This window comes from Corvus brachyrhynchos, unplaced genomic scaffold (assembly GCF_000691975.1).
Source record: "Corvus brachyrhynchos isolate BGI_N302 unplaced genomic scaffold, ASM69197v1 scaffold452, whole genome shotgun sequence".
Taxonomy (NCBI): Eukaryota; Metazoa; Chordata; class Aves; order Passeriformes; family Corvidae; genus Corvus; species Corvus brachyrhynchos.
This window is the reverse complement of record NW_008236764.1, coordinates 357,579-379,683: the sequence shown is the minus strand read 5'-3', so window position 1 is coordinate 379,683 and position 22,105 is coordinate 357,579.

Below are 22,105 nucleotides of genomic sequence, written 5' to 3'. Positions count from 1 at the left end.
AACAATATGCTTGCAAAAGAGAGCAAAAGTCCTACAACACTACTCACACAAAATGTTCTTCTTTATATATAAAAAATTTAGTCATGAAACCAGTTTGAACTGACAATTTTGCATGAGAAGCCAGTGCCACTAATCACTTGCAGCATAAAACTAAAAAAATTTGTGGAGGAGTCCAAACTCTGTTCTGTTACAGACTTTGATGGTTCTTTCGTCCACTTACATTGCTTTTTGTGGGATCACTTCAGCACAGTTAAGAACACTTCCTTTGACCTACGCAATTTATATCAAAAATTTTTTGGTTATAAAACCAAACTGAGCACAATTCCACTTTTAAGAATTAAATCCTTCAATTACCCATGTACAAATCCTCAGTAAAGGTTTTGGCTTTACTGCTAAAGCCTTTATAACCCACAGAGGAGAGCCTGCACATAAAAACCCATGAAAATTAATGAACATGGACTTGCAGCAGTGAGAAATTTGGAATTCCTGTTCCTTGGGAACTTCCAGCGTGTCAAAACTTATTATTCTAAGCTGAAGCAAGTACTTTCAACACAATAAATTTGCACCAAAAAAAAAAATTCTTATGATTTCTGTAAAGAATTTCCAATACTTCAGTTGTTCTTGAATAGAAATTATAATGGAGAACTACCTATATTGCAATGTTTCCTTTTATTTGCTAGATTTGACACACATGCTCCATTTGCCTGAAATTCAGTTAATACTGGACTTCACATTTTGTGAGGGTCTCTATTTTGACTTTGTAGTTAAAAGGCCAGAACCCCCAGGCTTCCCTGCAGACTAAACTTTTCTGTCCAAATTACATTTCTCATGCAGCACTTGAGTCACTTGAGTATCAAACATAGCACATAATTCCAGCCAAGCCAAGTGCATGTTATTTCTTGGGAGCTGAGTCCTCCAAAGGACTATGGGTCCATAGCAGAGAGAACAAAGTTGCCAATTAAAACTTCCACAAGACAATGCTCAAATAATGAAACTAAGCTGAATGCCGCGGTGAACCAAGACTAAAAAAATTATTTTGTATAAATAAAAAGAAAAAAACATTCTTTTATGAACCTGGGTTGTGTTTCATTTGGATTGCAACACTACATTTTGCATCAATCCCACTGTGATTTTTAAAATTCTTCACTTTGGAAAATCAGTCTGGTGAAAATTGCCATTCCTGTTGGAACCTTGCACTGGTGGAAGCAAGCACCATCTCTGCTGTTGGTAGATACCTCCTCCTCCTCTCTGACAAGGACAAGCACAATCCAGCGTTTGGTGAATCAACATAGGCAGGAACAAAGAAGCCAGAGGAAGTTAGGTGCTACAGTCAAATGTCACCAGTAAAAGTACGTAGGGCTGTTAGTCATCTAGATTTCTCTTTCTCACCCTCTCCCTGCCAGCCCTATGTCTTTTCTGCTGACAGATAACTGCTATCCTAAATGTTGTGTTACTCCACAGCACACTAGCAGGAGTTCCACTGACGTAAGGGGATGATTCTCTCATATAAAGAGAGAGGAGACTGAAACCAAAGACATTTCTGAGAAAGAACTGATCTTCCCAGTGTACTTGCTCTGTTACAGAGCAAGAGACTGCAGTTGCAGTAGACACATGTTCCTATTTTAGCCAGAATTTGAGCTTCCTGTTGCAGTTCAATGATCGTCTTGGGGCCAGATCCCCAGTGGGTACAAAACAAAGTAGTTCCTGCTGCTTAAACAGTTTGAAATGAGAAAAGAGTCCCCTCTCCTGTGGCATTCATTGCACTTGTTCCTGTTATACATTATACCCACAATGCATTCAGCATTGCCCTAAACACCACCCGAAAGGCTCCCTGTCCTAATCCAGCCCACAAAGTCAAGAGCTTGCGAATTGAATAAAAACCAACTGTGTAAATGCATTTTGTAGGTCACAGGAAAGAAAAAAAAGGGTTCATAGAGCACATTTCAGTTTTCATTGGTGCTTCTGGCAACCTTCTTCCCCTACACATCATCATCGAAGAGACAAAACCCAGGCTCCCCGTTGCGTACACAAGAAAGGGAGACTTCCCTTGTGCTTTGCTGTGCTGCGAGCTGTAAATTTCTGAAGAGCTCTGCTATAATCTTTTACAGTCTGCAATCCCACCCTTCAGCTTAATGAAATGGAATGGTACAAATGCTCTCTGGACATTTCACTGCTGACAGTTACCCAAGGTTTGTTTCAGCTGTTACAATATGGCTATTTTATTGTCTTTTTTTTTTTCTCTTGTACAATTTCATGACTAACTATGTGTAAAATGGAAGGAATTTGACTATCCTTTCTTCATCCAGTTGGACACAAACTGGACTGGTTCCTTTAACTCACTTTTCAGCTGGCAAGGCTTGCTTTCTGTTTTCTTTTAAATGTCAGAAAAGGTTAAATAGGCTCTTCAAATCTGCAATAGATTTGGAAGATCTCTGGGGGTAAAACCTTCACAGGAGAAGCAGTTTATATTAGTTCAAACAACAAACTCAGGTTCTGAACCTGGAAGGCAAGTAAAATAAACCTCATGCACATCTCCCATAAAAAACCATAGGATTTGTTTTGCCCAATCTCATAGTACAATGAAATCTTTTGAATGGTTTGAATCTCTTTAAAAGTCTTGTTGTTTAGGGCTTTTTTGCTGTTGTTCTCTGATTTTATTTGATTTATATTACGCTTCTATTTTACAGCTTGGAAATAACTCATGCAGATCATGGAGCTGGGCATGAGAAAGTGACTCCCACCATTTTCATGTGTTTGCCTGGTATCCTGCTTGGCTGCAGGAATTACAAAGGGGTCAAGGCCTTAGCTAGCCTGCCTCATCTCTTCCTCACTTGAAGCAGAAAGCAAACACAAACACCATGAAACTTGCAGGAAAGTTGGCGAGGACTTCAGCTTTCACAACTCACTGAAAAATTCATCATTCCTCATACCACTGAAACACTACCATCCCAGCTCAGCATTTGCCTGGCAGATATAATCTTTACCTCAGGTAAAGGACAGGAGAGAAGACAGTAAAGTGGTGCTTGGATCCATAGAGCTGCCTATTAGACATACCATGTCAAGACACTTTAATATTGAGGTAAGATGTATGGGACAACCTTGTATAGGACAGAAGAACAATATGCAGAGATTTTGAAGAGTGGTGTTGTTTTGGGTGACCAAGGCCTTATGTTTTCAAAGTCCAAACACAGTCCACATTAGAGGACAGACACACTAACGTCAAATTCTAGCATGTCTTCTACTGCCAGCTACATTCAAGGACCTTACAAATTCAGGGTGACCATTGTTTTAAGATCCTTTGGATGCATCTTCTCTTGTTTCTCACTGCCAATATTGTTCATGAGGAAACAGACAGAATTTGGCCAGTGAGTAAAAGTTCTTGTGCAGAATAACAAGTCTGGATTTGTTGCACATGCCCTGGGGTACTTGGAGTCAGAGTCTCAGAACGTGGCAAGCATCTCATGAGGCAATGCTTCCCTGATAACTTTACCAACTGAAAGTGTACCCCAAAGCAGAAGGACCTCTGCTTCTGCTTCAGGTTTCCCACTGCAAATGGAAAAAGTTCAGGTGGGACATTAAAACCGGAGAATCCCTTGATGCCATCATCATACCTTGATGCCAGGTAATCCCTGCCTGCTCTGTCCTCACCTTGCTATGGAGAAGCCAACCCTGTGTCCAGGCTCCAGACAGGAGCATAAGTAGGATGTGGTGGAGAGAGCACAGGCATGTCTGAGCAGAGAGATCATGTTACCATGGTGCTAAGCCTCTCACCTCAGCACTCTTGCCAGTGCCAGGATCCCTCCCCAGCACTCTCCTGCTTTGAGAAAAATGTGAAAAGTGGTTTAATTGGCCTCAGGCCTGCTATCACTTATGACAGCAATGATCAGAAACAGGGGCCATTAACAGCCCTAGTATTTAACTCATACATTCACTTATAGAGAGGTCCCTGTCTGAATGATTAATGTCATCTCAACATATTCCATTAACAAAAATATGAAGTGCTTTGATTTTTTCCCCCATGTGACTGACAACATAAACACATTGCCAAAAGCACTGAACAGATGGTAAGGCACTTAGGAAAGTTTGCTACCTCTAAAGAAGTCACTGGCCTTCAGCAAGTACTTAAACCGCCACAGGTAGTAATTGAAAGAAGGCTGTCCTTCAACTCCAGAGTGAAATGGAGTGAAGCACAGTCACTCTGCATCCTTCCTACAACAGTAACTCTGCATTCCCCTGATGGTTTCTAATGGTAAGCCACCCTCTTATCTGATGGTCTATCAGTAGAGGATGGCACAAGGGACAGAGGATGGGCCGAGTGTGGGACAGCAGCAGGCAGGGAGCAGAGCTCCAGTATGTATAGTGCCACAGTGTCAGCATTCGCTCTTGGATCTCTTACAGCTGCCTTCTCCATCCTTCTTTGCTGGGAAGTATGCTCAGTTTCCATTTTCTACACAGTAAGCCTTATATCCTCACCTGACAGTATCCTTGGGTCTGGCTGTCTTGGCAACCAGACTACTCTTTCTCATAATTTCCTAGAAATCATTACCAGTTTCACCCTCCCCAGTGTCTTGTTTCACTTTTGGGTCTTTCAACAGCTTGAGTAATGAGCATTGATCAACAACAACTTAACTCCCACAACATGAACTAATTATTTCTGCAGAGACCTCTTACCATGAAGACAAATCTGGAGGGGTCTTTGTCTTCTCTGCTGCTACCTGAGGGAGTTTCAGATTTTGTTGTTCTCCTCATCTTCCTACGACATGGATTGCCTTGTGCAGCCTCTTATTCTAGCAGCTGGTATAGTTTGCAACATATCCAGGGCTAAAAGCTGGTTTGCTGAAAACTGGAAGGGACTAAACTATTATGAGAAACCTGAAACACCCCTTTTCCCACTTCTCTTTTTTACTGTGTAAGCTAAGTTATGCTCATTCCTCGGCCTTTACAATCACTTCATGAAGTCACGCATCCAGAAGTGAGTTTGTTCAATTTCTTCTGAATTATTTCCCACAAATATTCTTGTCATTTTCTCATTATACTACTACAAAGTCTTTAAATATAAGGATTTTTTAAATTCTGAATAACATTTGCGTGAGAGCTTTCCAGTGCTAATATATTACTATAATTTGTTTTACTATGCCTTTTTTTAAGGTAGATCCTTCATCCCCAATGGAGATATGGTGGCCTTTCATAGAGTAACTTGAATACCGTAGCACTTTTTTATGTACAGGCACTGTCCTGATAGCTCTCTTCCTTGGATCCTGCTATTGATGAACTGCCTGAACCCGTTGCAGCCTTTCTTTTTGCCATCAGATGGCTATTAACTCACTAAGTAAATATTGATCAAAAAAAGAGAAGCTATACATAGAGTAGCCTGATTAAAGAAATGTGGAAGAAATATTGTGGAAGTAAATCTTGGACACACTTTGGACAATAGGTCTTGTCAAAAAATGTGATGCCATTTTGTAAGGTAAGCTATTGTTCAAGTCTGACTCTAAGGCAGGCATAAGGTAAATAAAGTTAGCAGAAAAAATATTAATATTCCCACCTACCTAACCTCTCATTGCCATCCTACACCCTTTGTTAGAGCATGGGGCAAAGATTTATGATTTGGTGTTTAACACAACTAAGAGCTGGGCATGGCCATGGAGGCTAGGGTGTGGGACCTCCAAAAATATAGGTATTGATGCAACAGGCTTCCCCATCCTGAGAAAGGAGACATGTTTTCATTGAGGGCACAAAAATCCTTCAAAAATTTACCTAAACTTCTGAGTTAGTATGGCTTCCAAAAACAACAATTGCTGTCCAGTTACTGCTTAGCAACATTAATTAAACATAGCTCATTAGAGAGCTCATTAGAAATGTCGTATGTTTGGATTACTGTCATTAGTTTCACTGAATTGCTAGGGCTCCGTATTTTGATTTAAAGCAAATGAGTACTGAACATTATATAAAGCAGGAATGAATTAAAAACTGACTGACAGATCTCAAAATTTCAATGAGGGGAAAAGCCTGAATGACTGTATTTTTAGCACTGCTGTTCTAGGATGAGGCTCATTTTGGATCTGCACTTTCCTCACTGATTTAGTAATGGGTATAAAATCCCTGCTGATAAAAGTTACTCTGTGAAACAAGCATTGCTGGAGCAATGATCTATAATCAAAGCATTCAATTGATAAATTCAAATGAAATATTTCATTAAAATTTTCTGTCTAGGAGAAAAGCAGTTCATCATACCTCCACAAAGGCAGGTCCTCACCACAGTGTCTTAAGATAGAGTTTAGCAAAAAGACTGTTCATTGTGGTTATGAATACTTGCTAAACAGGGATGAGGAATTCATAGAATATGTTGAAAGAGAAATAAATAATAACCTAACAGATGACATTATTACCTCTGCAGATTACATTTATTGATGCCAGCTGTTTGCATCCTGTTCTGAATACACACCTAAAAAAGGATACAAAACCACCGCATTTAGCGTAACAGAACCACATGGTTGTTTTGGGCCTGTAGAAATCCCCTCACCATGGGAGAGTTAAAGAAGTCAATCTGTTTAACTAATCACAAAGGCAACTGGGGAGACAAGAGGTGACTTGATCATTATATAATTACCTTCCCAAGGAAAAAATAGCAGTTGCTAAAGAAGTCCTTAATTCAGCAGAGAAATGCAGAAAAAGAACCAGTAGCTTGGAGTTGACTTAAAATTTGGCACATTATTTAACTGGGAAGGGATAAGAATCAGCTAATCAGCATAATCTGCTTGTAGAAACAAAGAACATGCCTTGTTCTCTTGTTCTCATGTTCTCATGCCTTGTCTTCTCCAAATAAGATCTGAGCATCTCTCTAGAAAGCACAGTTTCACTGAGCGGTGGTAATGGATTTTATTAGGTGGTGACCAGGAGAAAAACTGCGCCTAGGATTCATGAACCAGTCAGATCAGATAACTCCAATGGTCTGGCCTGGATTCAGGTACTTTAGGACTAAGAACTGCCTGGTACTGACCAGGGCTATTTGAGATGTTTCATAGTAGTACGGTAACATTTCGAACAAATTGTATTTGTATTGTATCTATTGCAGATAATCCTCCTGGGAAAAATGCTTAAAAAGGCATTCGTTGAAAGTTTGGCTGCCACTATATTGATTGGATTACTGGTGGTAGGCTGAGACAAACCTTGCAACGTCATCTAGTACAACTAATACTTATTTTTATATTCTTTTTACTTCTTTCTAGGTGCAAAAAAAAAGTCTGAAATGACACAGAGTTAGCAGGTTCTCCTGTAACAGAATTCATGTGGCACTGGCACACAGGACTGCAGTCATAAATCGAGCCAAACTGAACCTTTAATGACAGTAGTTTTTATCTGATGCTAGTAAGGCCAATCTCTTACAGAAATTACCTTTTTTTTTTCTGTTTTGACTTCTTTTGGGTTGAGGAAAACCAACACCAAATAATTAGCAATTTCAGTGGAGTCTATCTAGACCATATTCATTTGTCTGTCTTCTTAACTAAATTTTTGTATATATATCCTGACAGCAACCTCCTGCAATGGAGGAATATGACATCTTGGATTTATCTCATGTAGGAAAAGCTGTAGAAAGTGAACGACCTTCTTGATAATCTTGCATTAAAATCACCATGCTTGCTTGGCCCATGTCTACAGACACCCCTCTTTTCTAATACACTAATATTTTTGGAGGAGTCACATTAGATGGACTTATCTTTACCACTGAAAATTTTCTTTGTATTCTCTAGAGTTTCTTGAATTCTCATACCAAGATACACGTGCACATCTCATCCCTAATATGCTCAAAGTGTTATTCATGACCTACTAATTTCCAAGGCATATGAGAGAAATAAAATTACTGATTTCACTGATGTTGTTCCTTCTTAATCCAATCAGAACATTTTGAATTTGAGACAGGAGTTGTTTTCTTGAGCAATTTAGTTTTTTCTGGTTGTTTTCCAAAAACTAGGCAATGTTGGATAATCATTCATTTTCCAAGTACACCATGGTGCATGGTCAGACTGTGACCTGACTGTCTGGAATAATTTGCAGGATGCATTTTGCTATTTTATCCTGCAGATGTGACACTAAGACATATCTTCCATTAACACTTGTTTATGCACTGTGATACACAGATAAAACTAACCAGTCAAATCCCTTTGTTTTACTCATCCACAGCAGTCAGGTGTGGATGGGTAGACTTCGGGAGGTCTGGAGCTAAGAATACTCCTAATACACAAAAAGTCCAAGTTGTGATTTCAGAAACCCTCATAGCTTACAGTGAGCATACTCCCAAACACTGGAGTCTTTTCATGAATGTCTGAGCTTCTGGTTCGGAGATGGACAAGGTCTGTCCACCCAGATGAAGTCTGCTGACCTCTTCCTGTATGATATGCATCCTGCCAATGTCAAAGTTGTTTGACAATACCATATATTTTATATATACTAGAAGAATATTCAATTTATGCATCTTTTGCTGTTAACACTAGTATCTCCACCCAGCTGTTAAAATTACATTTTCTTTCAGCCAAATGTGTTAGATCTTGACATTCTCCTAAAAAGAACATATCCATTTTTTGACAAACTTCTTGCAATTATCATTGACTGTTTTGTTGTTGGTTTGGTACTTTATATTGCTGGAGGAGAATGTTCCAAAGCAACGCAGTGAATTTTTTTTGCTTTATTTCTCTGGAAAGGTCAGTAAGCCAAGGTAAAATCCGTGCAGTTGTTTTGTGAAGAAAATAAGAGATTCTGGCCCTGAAAGACATTGAACAGGACTGAAAACACCACAGAAGCCTGTAGCCTCAGGTTTGAAAAATACGAGCAGTCAGTCGTGCTAGAAAATAATTCAGTGCCATGCTTTAAAAGGTAAAATCAAAGAATTCTGTGTGCCATATAAAGTTGAAAGGAAAGCAGAATCCAAAAGGATTGGGTGACCAGTTTTGAAACACTGTTTGAATAAGATGGATGGATTGGAGCTTGCCGTACTTGGTTTGCAGCCAGGAATAATCTTTTCAAAGCTAGAAGTGCTTTTGATCTCTGCCTACTCCTCCTCATCACTGTGAATCTCCAGGGATACAACCCTACCATGCAATACAAGGGAAAGAAAATGTGCTTCAGAAGAGGGAGAGGAAAAAGGAGAAGGAAGCCAATGAAATAGTATCTGAGAACAACATCGCTGCCTGTAATGACACTGACCTGCTGGTGCCAGTGGAAGAGTTTTGTAATATTTTTCCAGGTCTGCTCTTGTTTTTGATACTAGGCTGTGGAGTTGGTTCTGTGACTCTATACCACCCTCAACACACTTCCAAGGGGTATTGGGAATGGTTCTTATGAACCTGTGACTTGGAAGTAGACCTGAAATGTTTGCAGGCCAGAAGTTCCGTCAGTCAAAATTGAGCCAAATTGATCTGACATCAGTGAGAATAGATAAATTGAGGAGCAGGGGTCTCTGCATCACTACCTCTATCCCATATAGGAGCTTGTTGTGTTGGAGGTCAAGTGCAATGTGTTTGCAGTGTGCAGAAAACCCAGGGAATAATTTGGGAAGAAATAAAGGGGGATAATCCACCAAATTAGTACAGCAGAGGGCACATGGTACTGTTTATATTGGAATACACACAGCTCAGCTGCAATGACATCGCAGCTCTAGTTTGAAAAAAGTAAGCGTCTTGTCTTTCAAGGACCACCAGACCTCTAAGTTACACAGTGCATTCAAAAGCACCTTGGCGTGAATTTTGGTTTAGACTGTACTTGTCAAGAAGGATGTGTCCACGGAATTATTGAGGCTGCAGACCTCTCCCTGGAGGTCTCCTGTTGTATCCTGTAAACACTAGAAAATCAGAATGTCCTGCTCAGAGCGTAGCAATCCAGTCATTTCTGGATGCCTCTTCTTCTCTACAACTCAGATGCTGCTAAGACTGAAACAGAATCACCACCTCCTGTTGGGTGGCATATCTTATGATGCATGGGAGATTTTAATAAGTTTTTTCTGTGAGTAATATAATCTCCCAGGACTGTGGATACAGGCTTGAGCCATGGAATAAATGTGGCTTTTTGTGCTTGCACTCATCCTGAGCAACATTCTCCACTCCAAACCGCACCCTGCGCTTGCTGGCGGGAGAGTATAAACAGTCAGTTGGAAACTTCCTCTGGTTTCTTCCCATTTGATTTAGAAATCCCTGGTATGGAAGTACCCAATGGCATCTCCAGCAGGGACCACCACGCAGACCATTTCTGAAAGTCACCGCAGTCATAGCTCCAGAGAAGCCTGCAAACTGCTCGCTTCCCTGAAGCCACGCCAGGGAGCCAGGCCCTCTGGGGCTATGGGGCTGGGCAAACCCAGGAGGGACACAGACCATACATCATGTCAGCAGAGATGGATCTCTGCCTGATAGGTGGTTGAAGGGCTGCCCAGGCCCCACTCAGAGCCCACATTCTGATCAGTTCCTTTACAAAGTTGTCCTCTTTTGTTCGCCACCCTGCCTCACATGCATACTTACTCATGTCGCTCTTGGAGTGTCCAAGACAAATGTGTATTGCTTGGTGTTTCCCTTGCTTGTCTCTGCATCACCCAGCCCCACAGTTCCTGTCAATTCCCCTTCACCAGCTGCTTGCCAGAACATTATTAATTTTCCAGAACTGGTATCCCCTAGTGTTTGGCATCCTGCTGTGCACAGGGAAAAAAAAATGTAATCTTTTCTGAAAAAGAAATATAGAAAGAAAAATGGAAAAATTGTAAGAGGAGAACAAGGGAGGGAGAGAGAAGAAAAAATGAAAAAGCTTGTCTTTGCCCTCAAAGGCTTTTCTTTTAAAGGTTTTATGAGTTTGCTGACAATGTTAATTTACTGGCATCTCCTTCAACACCCTACCTACTCCATAGAAACTTTACCCAGATTTTAAAACCAAACTGAATTCTAGGGAAAACTCACAAGATGCACAGAGAAGTAAATTTCAGCTTGTCAAGTGTTACACTGATTAGCTGTAGAGTAAAACAAAATCTCAAAGGACAACCTTCCCTCTCACTTCTTGTCAAAACCCACATCCTCCTATTTTTCTCCCTCACTACCACCCTCACCTTAAAAATAAAAGCAATAAAAAGGAAAATAAAATAACCCCCTTTCTAACCACTTTGAAGAATGAAAGCTTTGAAAGCAAAACAATTCCATAAAATGATCCAACTGCAATTCAAAATAAACTGGTCTCACAGAATAAGTTTGGTTATAATATTTGGAAAAACCACTGCATACGTTCCTACCCGAGGTCTGGTAAAGGGCAGCCACAAATTGTCTGATCACAAAGAAGGAATTTCCCCCTCACTGGTTTGTGGCAAGTGTACATGAGGCTGAGAGTGATGTTCAAAGAAGACGAGCTGAGCACAGCTTCTGCTGAGTGACTGACCCCTTCTCAGTTTCCACATTAAGTAGCAGTAAAAATGAAGTAAGAAGAGAGGAGGAGACACAGCTCCATACGTCAGCTGTGGTGGGAGCCAGCATAGACACAAGATGCTTAAGATCAACAGTGAGCAGGAGGGAATCCCTAAAAGATATTTTCAAGTATCTTGATTATGGCTGATAGGAACAGAAAGCCCAGACATTAACATAAAAAAGTTTCTTATCCCCTGCATCTCTGAAGAACTAACTCAACAGAAGAATTCCAAATATGAGGCTCCTTTTGTGTGCTCTCAGGTAGAGAAGACACTGGATACCTTCAGTCCCACTAACAATTCACTGTGTCAAGGGGAGCTCAGTAGAAAGTAAGAGACCCTCACGTTCTTGCTGAAATCATTGTTTCTGTCAACATTCATTATCTTCCAGATTCATTCAGCACATGGAGAAAGTTAAAAAAAAAGGAAAAAAATAAAATAAGTCGGCCACCACCCTGTCCTACAGATCTCTGTGCAGCCCCGTTCTCCTATAGTTTGTATAGGATGAACTGATAAAGCAGAAATGAAATCAAGAGAAACAAAAGCTGAGGAGAAGCATCATATGCGTCGCCTTTGGAACCTTTCACTGTTTTGACTGCTAAACGGGAGGGGCTGTGATTAATCTGTGATTATGTGACTCACCATAATTATGTCTTGTTGAAATTGAATTTATTGAAGCATGAATCATTCCACCCAAAGTAGAACCTAATTGCACGATTGCTGTGGCAGCCATTTAGGGTTTAGAGGAGAGGTTTCTATGTTGGGTGAAGACTTCCGCTCAATTCAAGCAATGAAAAATTCTGTCTTGTGACTTGCAAAAGGGCGAAACTTGTCTCTGAAATGAGAGGAGAAGGACCTATCCCATGAAGCTCCATTTGAAATGTTGGGAAATGTTCAGCCAACCTGGTAGTGAAAAGCTTCCTTAGGCTGAGAAGATACATTAAAGATCAGTTTGGGTCTATGAGCCTGTTGTCAGTATTTGAATGTCGTATCGCTCAAGCCAGAGACCTCCCACTACTTCACTGTTATTTCTGGGCAGATGCTCACCAGGACTGGTATATACTCACAATAAACCTGTAATTTCATCAGTAAGACTAGACTAGAGGAAGATGAGCCTGGCACCCCTGCTTTGGATGACACATGCAGGAGGTTGAAGTATGTGGTGTGTCTGTGGAGTGTCTCCCGAAAAGCAGCTCTGTACAACAGAGGGAAAAATAAGGTCAACTTGGATTTTTTCCCCCATTTTAAAGAAGACATCCACATTTTCTAGTCAACTATTTGGATTTTTGGATGGAAAAGACTTTTTTTAAATGGGAATTTTTATGGGTAGACTTTTTGTTCCATTTTTTTACCAAAAAGACACATTTAATGAAACAGTCTTTGTATTCAGTTTAGGAGGAAAAAAAATTTTTAATTTTCTCCTCTGATGTAAAATGGACCCTTTTTCCTAACAGACTTTAGTATAATTATTGCTAGCATATATGAAGGAGTATAAACAATGACTCTCCAGGGTAAGGAGTTTTGTACAGTTGTTAAATTTCCTGCTCTATTTTTAAAATTCTTACTGCTGCTGCTGTTGTCTATAACACAGCAGTAGCAAAGGCTCACAGTAGCAGCTAAGGTTGAAGGGGGGATGAAAATTGCAATTAAAAGCAAAACCAAAGTTAGGAAATACTTTGCAGCCCATAATGCCCAACCAGGCAGAAGAATTAGACAGGAAAAAATGGGTGAAATTTACACCTTTATTTCCTTCTTAATGCCCATTCAGAGATCTGTCGCTAGGTCCTAGGATAAAGGTGACAATCCTGCCTCATATCACTCAACCTCAGTGCTCTGTGTACTGTTGTTTCCCCCCGATTATATTTAGCCAATGGGAAAGGGATGCAGGAGTCCCATCTGGTACAACAGAAGATGCCTCTTTGTTGGGATCACATCTGTTTTATGTTCACACTGAATCTTGAAAAGGAGATGTGGAGCCAGGATATTTGCTTGGCAATTACAGATTTGTTATTTATTTCTAGCAATGCACCCTTGAAAGCAAATATTCAGTGCAAAAATAGCTGGGCTTTATGGATGGGGAAAAGGAAATAAATATGACATTTTTTGAGAGATACTGTATGAGTGTTTTTCATAGGTGTTGCATTAGTCATCAGGAAGCTCTCCTCTTCAAGGTGTCAGCTCTTCTTTCTATATCTGCCTCTCCAGAGAAGGCTTTCACTGACCATGTCAAAAAACTTTCCAATTTTCAGTCTGAGACTAGAAACATTGGTTTTTGTGTAGGTCATACATTATCCCATTATTTTTAAAGGCTTGACCTGTTCAGCTCTATGCCTGTCATTTTATTCTCAGGCTCCTGCAATCTGCTCCAGAAGAGATTCTTATTCATCATGGTTTCTTGCAGAGACTGCTTTTGTTTGCTCTTAGATTTTTTTGGAATGGAGACATAGAGTCACTTCTTGTTGTTTCATTGCCAAATACAGATTTTTCAAAATGAAAGTAAATTGCAGTAGTTGTTCTTTTTGCATGCAAAGGCAACAAGAGGATACCTCTTGCCTAGAACTGAAGTTGCATTCAAGCCTTAGTCAATAACTCTATACATTTTCTGAGGTCCATTCATCCATGGTACAAAAAACTTTTGAAACTAATCTCGAGCATGATCACCATGCATGACTAGATCAGTCCTGTTGCCACCTTCATGTGTCCATTTCTGGCTTGACGTTGCTGAATGCTTAATGTTTAAAGGAAAGCATGCAAAAAACCTTGTTCCACAATGACTCACAACTTCTCTCCTGGGGCTTGGAAACCAGTCCCTGCAGTCCCTGCGTGTGGTATGGCACACAGTCCCTGCAAAAAGGACAAGTGAGAGGAGGCAACAGAAATAAGTCCCCAAGGCTGGGAGGAGCACATGCTCTTTGCCTTGGAAGAGCCCTTGATCTTCCTTCTGGTTCTCTGCATCTGCCAAGTGGAGTTAGAGCTGCAGAGAGGGACGGATGAACATGTGTATGGATGCACAGCAGTATTGTAGGCCACTGAATCAGCGAGGCAAAGATAGTAGTAAAACAGAACTTTTAAAGTCATTCTGCTACTTCATCCCCAAGCAGATTTGTGGATGACTGCCCTTTCCAGAGTGAGAGAAACAGAAAAAACAGTGACATTTCAAGATCAAGGTAGCTTCGATAATTTTGCCACAGAATTCAGTGATGGCTCTGACACCTTAGCTAAGAACAGTAGGGTATGAGTCTTGTTGTTTCACCAGTAGTCTGTTCTGGATCCACACCAGAAGGTCTGAACACCAGCAGAGTCAGTTATCTTCTCACAGGGCATGGGGCCAGTCTCGATTAGATGGACAAATGTCATCTGACCAAGAGCTGTCTGCTGTCTTCACCTCCACAGGAGTCAATCTGCTGATCAGCCAAGCAGGTTCCAGTTATTGGCATAACTTTCATCCTTTCTCTCTCTATGTTAAAATTTTATCTGTCCTGTGTCCAGGAATAAACTGCTGTGTTTGTAGTTCTCAAGTTTCATGCTAGGTAAATGACACCATTGGTCCCACAGAACAGGTGTCTGTTTGCTGGAATCGAGCACTTATGTTATCGATCTATCTATCTGCCTGTCTTTCTGTCTGTCTGCATGTATTTGCTGAGAAATGTATAACCAGACATTTTGATGAGTGTTTTGCTGATTTTATCTGTTTTCCTTTTTCTTTTCCAGTATAACACTTTTTATAAAGCATTTATTAAAGAAAGAAAAACTCCCTTCAGAAGACGTTTACAGACAGAAAAAAGAAACTTTTTCTCTTCAAGCCCCTACTGTTATTCATCTGAAAGTTGCTACCTTCCTCCCCACCACCTCTGCAGATGTCTTCACCAAATCAAAACTTTTACTCTAGAGTGCTTTTCCTGGGAAATGGAGTTTAATGTGATCATGTTGTTTATGTGTCAGCCCGTATGACTTCCAGCTAACAGCTTTGTAACCTGACAGGCAGGAAAGAATGCCTAAAAATATTGTGACTATCATATTTCATCAAAATAAGCAAGTGGAGAAAGGAGAAAGACTTTCTTACTCAGGGATCACACCTTTTATTGAACACTAGAGAATCCACACAAGTGAGAGTCTTTGGAATGAGCTTTTGTTTCTTCCTCTATTTATGGAATCACTTTGTCTGTGAGTTGTCACTGCTCCCCCTAATTACAGCCCCCTCCCCTGGGCTGTATCACTTTTTCAGCAAGTGTGAAATATTGCCTTGGAACCTATCATCCCACAATTCACCTTGGGTCTGGCCTGGAGGATTGTGCAATTTCTGCGGTCTGCTCCAGCGCAAACAGGAAAGAGAACCCGAGCCCCAGTTTTTACAATGTGCAGCTTGCGTGCAGGAAACGGACCTGCTCGGCAGCATCTCTGGGATGTTTATTGCTCTGCACTCCCGCCAGCGAGGCTGGGGCCATTCGCTCTGCTGGCGGAGGGCTTGGAGCCGTCAGCGTTCATCAGGCCTCTGGTGGCCCATCATCCTGCTGGAGGTCAGCTGGAGCAGGCCAGGAGAGGTTCTCAGGCACTGCTTGAGGAATAGCAGGAAGGTTTCTTCTTTTTCCAGAGAGGTGATGAAAACAACTGCAATGCTTCCACCCCCCCAGCCCCAAAAAGAATGAGCTCCAAGTTACAAGCCAAATTTATTCACTTGTTTTCAACAGCAACACTGTGTCAAGTGCTAACGGCACAGTCATCTGCAGTACAGTTGAGACCGTAGGTGAATCCATCTCTGCCCATGAGATCCCCTTTCCTCACCCACCCTCTACATTTTCTACCTAGCTCAATTGCTCTATGTTACTTTGGTTATGTCACCTTCTGGGGATGAACTTTCTCTCTCTGGAATAGAGATGGAGACTTGGGAAACAGGGTTGAATTCTTCAGCCTTTTTGTTAATTCATCCCATTCATATCCACATGGGATGAAGCCCCATCCTCCATGCAGTGGTGTTTCTACAGTCATTAATACTGCACAAATCAATCCTACAGCTCACTAGTGAGTAGTTCATGCCAGCTAAAACAGACATGCTCTAAAAAAGCCTTTCTCCCACACTTTTCATGTTATCCAAATCCATCAAGGAATAATTTCTTTTTCTGAATTAATTTTTATATCCATTGACATGTTTCCTTCACAGTTAACTTTACTCAAAGGAGGAAATGGCCTAGCCCCTGTTTTTTACTGGAGACAAGGAATTTACATTCTCTCCTCTAATCTTCCACACCATGAAAACAGATGTGTAGATGTGGCACGATATTTTGGGACTCCCTCTTCTAGCTTTCCAGACTCCATGCCCTGTCACTAGTTTGCTGAACTGGGTCACTCCCTCTGGTAAGTCACTTTCTCCCTCCATAGACCTTGGTTTCTCTACCTTTTATAAACTGCATTTGTGTTCCTGGGTGAGAAGAAGCCTTGGGGAACACAATATTAACAGCAGCACAAAGGTTACTACCAGGTGTACACTAAAATTCTGGAGATTCTTAACCTTGCCTTGGTTAAGGCAACCTTTGTGGTTTGTGGTTTCCACCTACATGTTCTTTTGACCGTTGAGCAGTGCTGGGGGATCCACATGTGTTGGGACAGAAAACTGCCTTCTGCATGCCTTGAGCATGTAATCCAGTCCTGGAGAGCAGAGGGAGCCACCACATATTTGTGGAAAGCAAGTGGTCCTGTGTGCAGCTGCAGATGTGCTCCTGCCTAGGGGCAAGACCTGAAGTCCAGACATAACTGTCCCAGGGCTTTAGGCCACACAGCAAAACTGCATGTCAGCCAGACACAAGAGGCAATGAGCCTTCAAGAGGGGTTAGGAAGTGAGGACATTTGAGACACACAGACCCTTTCCTCAAATGGGCACTGGAGGAGCTACAGGAGAACATGCAATCTCTGAAGTGTTGAGCTATATCAATCCTGGGCACCCAGGTCTATGGAGGTATTAGAGCAATCGCTAGAAAAGCAGCAAGCTCTGCTGAAGGCCAGTAGAGGAGCAAGGTTCAGTATGTGACTGCAAGCTGCTTCATGTCACTCACTTAAATCACAGTGTTGACTTGAGGAATGAACTCAACAGATCTTCCTCACTTCCCTTTTCCTGCCCCCAGTTTATGTAGTGGATGACCAGAAGCAGATGAACAGTAGACCTGCTTTACTAGCGCAAGGTAGGACATGCTGCAGCAAAAGCTTACCTGAACTGGGTAAGATGATTTTCCACGGGTATACAGGAATATCAAAGCCTTCTGCAGCAAAATGTCATTTCAGAAGTAGGTAGAAAATCTGGTTGGATTTCAGTTGCTTAAACTCCAGCCCAAACGTGTCTTTCCTTACAAGATCTCAAAGTGCTTTACTTCTAACTCTGTGTCGTGGTGCATGTCCTTATGGTACTCTGCAACAATCAGGTGCCCATTCTCCCTCTCAGGACTGCAGATTTCCTAGAAAACTACATATCCCCCAAGGCAAACAGAAGTTGGAATTTTTTTGACACTTGATGCCACTCCTATTTGGGTAGTTTAATGGGAAATGTAGTCAATCTGATTACTAGCTTATAGAAGGCAACACAGGCTTGGACAACAATTCCCAGGAGGCAACATAATGATGAAGCTGAAATTAAGTGCTAAAATTACCTCAGAGGAAGGGATCCTCCATTGGCTGTCTCAGGGATGAACTGCTTCCATTATTTACATTTTAAATGTCAAAACAAGATGTTTTGACATTTACTACTAATAAAAAACACTTTTGACATTTTCTGCAGATTAGAAATTCTGGAATTTTTTTCTTTTTTTTCTTTAACCTCATGTTTGGAATCTAAAACAATTTTTAAAATGTCAGATTTTCCCTTGGGATAGAGATTCATAACTTTTTCTCAGCTCTAGTTGTGATGTTTGGAATTACCTCTGAGAGCCAAGGGACCTACAGTCCAAAGAGTGAAACAGTCTGCAGGCTCAAGCAGAGGAGAATTTCCTCCCATTGTTCTATTTTTTGAAACACTACTCCTTAATTCTATGCCTCCTTTATCTGATACAGTTTAGCAAAGCAGACAATTCCATCTAATAATTTTCTTTACTTCTTTACTATCCCTTTTTTATTTAACCCTGCCTAAATCATGTGTGTAAATTTCCTAGGGAAGAGAAAAGGATCTTAGTGCTGCAGCTGGGACCTGTGGATGATACTTCTCTTTCTACAGTTCAGGCTGAGGTTCTGTACACCCCATGGCCATTCCCTAGACAGCCAACAAAGGTCTGAATTCTGAAGACTGCCAACATCTTGTCTGGATATCCCACATCCAACCCCAGTAAAAGACCAGGAGTTGACCCTTACTATCTGCCCTGTCAGCAGGAAAGTCTTTACACCTGGGAAAAACTGAAAAGCAACAAAAATCTGCTGACTACTGTACAGTAACCAAGACATGAGAAACACACATCTTTATTCAAAGGTTCTGCTAATAGGGTCAGGTGTCAAGTCCCTGTTAAACAAGGTTTGGATGTGATGCTGGAGGCCCAAAGGAGCTTTTATCTGACCAAACTCTGTGCTTTTAAATAAGAGGAGGGTAGATGAGGGGAGCAGAGCATGTTGCTGGGACAACATTAAAAAAAGAGTCTATGAATAAAAAGTGGGAAGCGTGCTCCCATGTGCTAACAAACCAAGGCACTGAGTTGATTGCCTTTGCACTTGGCAATGTAAGGAAGGCATGTCTGAGCCTGTGATCAGACCCATGCTCGAGTTCCTTCATGTGCCTTTGCAAACAGGCTGCTCCTCCAAGATGTACCACATAAAGGGTTACTGCACATGATTATAGCATTAGCATTGAACATGAAATAAGACAGGCCACTCACCCACAACAAAAAGCCATTGATACTAACCAGTGTTAGTGATGATGCTAACCAGTGGCAGCTGCTCTAGGATAAGTGCAATAAACCCCATGACAAAAGCCATAGGTTATGTGAAGACTTTTGATAGTCAGAATAGCTTGCATCCTACAGTTGTAGGATGTGTTTTATTTTTGATTTAGAATTAGCTGTTGCGATCCCAGATGCTCAAGCTCTTACTGAACATGACAAATCTTTGATTGACTGTATCAGGGAACTACAAAGAATAATGCTCTCTAGAATATATATCCTAAACAGATACCCTAAATAAATCTGGCAAGGCATATATATCCTAAAGAAAAAGTGGGTAAAAGTAAAGCAGGTCTGATGGCATGCCAAAGACTGAGCAAGGAATCATCAGAAAGGATGAGTAAAGGGACAAATGTTGTCACCATCTTCCCTTTACAGAAGAACAGTGGCTTCAAAAAGAATCTGATGCGATCTTGATGACTACTTGGAAATTTACTAGGGTTGGCTCCAGAGCACATTCCTCACAGGGTGTTAGCAGCAAAGATGCTTTTGGACTTCAATAGACTGTCAGAAGCTCCTGTCACAGCTTTGCCTACACAGCATGCGAAGCATTGTTCATCTCAATTAACTGGGGGGCTGAATATAAAACTGATGTTTAAACTAAACTGGACCTCTGGTTAGACTATCTCATTTAGTATTAATGTGGCTTCAGTCTGATTTACCTTAATTCACTCTGGGAGCGAAGTTGATGACTTAAATCTTAGCAAATAAGTGTATTTAAGGTAGAATTTCAATGATCTTAGGGACAAATGAACTTGTCCGAGTTATTTTGAGTTAAATAATCTATTTGGAAAAAACTAATTCAGATTCTTTTTTTTTTTTTTTAATGTTTCTTTGCAAATAAATCTGTGCAGATAACGGTTTTCTCATCCTGTGAAGCTCTCTGAGACTTCAGAATTTTTTCATGTCCCACCACATGATAAACCCAAACTCTTTTGTAGTGGTTTTGGTTCATTTAGTTGGGATTTTTGGGGCTTTTGCTCTCTCTTCCCTTCCTCTCCCTGAACAAACAAACAAAAACTATCTCTCTCTGGAAAAGAGTCAGCTGACTAATATCACAGAGAGGTCAGCTGGGGAAGGAGATATTGCTCTCATGAAGTCAACACAAGCCTTAAGACAATCTTTCAACTTTTTATGCTTATGAATGAGACCCCAAAACATCATCCTCCCAGCTGAGACCAGGTCATATTTATTCCAAAACATATATCCCCTGTATTAGCAGCTGTTCTGAGCTGAAACAATCTACGTTTGATCAGAAATTGCATCATCAAGCTGGGAAACACACATTTATTACATGTTTGGATTTAATTTATTTTATAATGATGCTTTCTTGTAAAATCATGTGTGGTGAGAAGGTTGGAACACAAACATTCTCTACTGAAAGCCCTTGCAGTCAACAGTCCTGTCTGTCTGCGAGGTATCCTTCCCTGGTCTGTGACCTTTGTGTGCTGCTACTGTCTATCTCAAGGGCTGTGCTTACATGCTTGATTTTTACGTCCTCTCTTGTTGGACAGCCTAAACAATGCCACTCTCTGGGAGGTTTAGAAAGTACCATATCCAAGGGGCTCTACTGTCACTCTTGAACTGACCCAGACCTAAATGAAGTAAGTAACAAAAGTCTGAGGAAACCCAAGGTAAGGAACTAAGTAATGATGAGTGAGTCTAGATAAAGGTCATCCAAATCCTTAGGCGTGTGTAAGATTGTTGGGCTTAAGACTTGAATCTCATTCCTAAGTTGCCACTTATTTCTCCAGGACTGATGCACACAAAAGCATTTGGGGAATATATTTCTGATAGCAAAGTTCCTGTCAACGTCTACGTAGCCAAAAGAATTAACGCTAAGGATTTAGCAAGAGTTTTATGCCATGAATGAAAAGAAGTAATATGAAGTCTAGTAAATAAATTTTTCTAACTACAGTGATGAAGGAAAAGAACTTGAGAGCATTGTCATTCAAAACTGGAATCTGCAAGTAACACTAGCAAAAAGAACATATCCAATATAATTCATGACAACGTTTGACAAGTTGTTGAAATAGCCTGGTGAATGAGGTTGTAGAAACTCCATTTCTCTCCTGTGAAGTATGTGTAAGGAAGCAAAGATGCAAGCATACATGTCTAAGAAGTGGCTTCTTACTAAAGATGACCAAAGAGAGCAGCCTGCCAAAGCCACTTTGCTTGCCAAAGCCAATAGGTTGAAGTCAGATGAGAACAGCAGACAGCAGACAACAGACAGCTCCTTGGGTTTTTGATTTTGGGTTGTTTGGATTTTTATCTAGAGGAATTAGTATTACTTCAGCCTCACTACTTTGATCTGGTGGATCTTTGTCAACAGGATTGAGTAATAACTAATCATTGCTCTGAAACTACTTTGGTGACAGTTACAAATGGTGGTAGTAAAGGAAATCAGTCAGAAATTCGATCATTTAATACTTCACTGGTTTTGAAAAAGATAACAATGTCTTACATCCAGCAACATCTGAATAACGTTGCTCAGAGCTCTGACTTTTTATGGAGAGGAGGCACTTGTGGAACAATGTCATGTTAAAAATGTGCCTTAATGCTGTAGTCCTGATCAGGTCCAGCTCCAGCTTTCTGATGGAAGAACACCTGTGGGGCATACCTTTACATATTATCCCTTGGTAGTCCAGATTAAAGCCACTTCTCTGTCCAAACTTCAGGAATATGGGTCAAAAAACCCACCAAGACAGCTTTGCTAGGGTGGCCTAAGCAAAAACATAGATATCCCTGGTGAGAGGTTCACTCAGCCAAG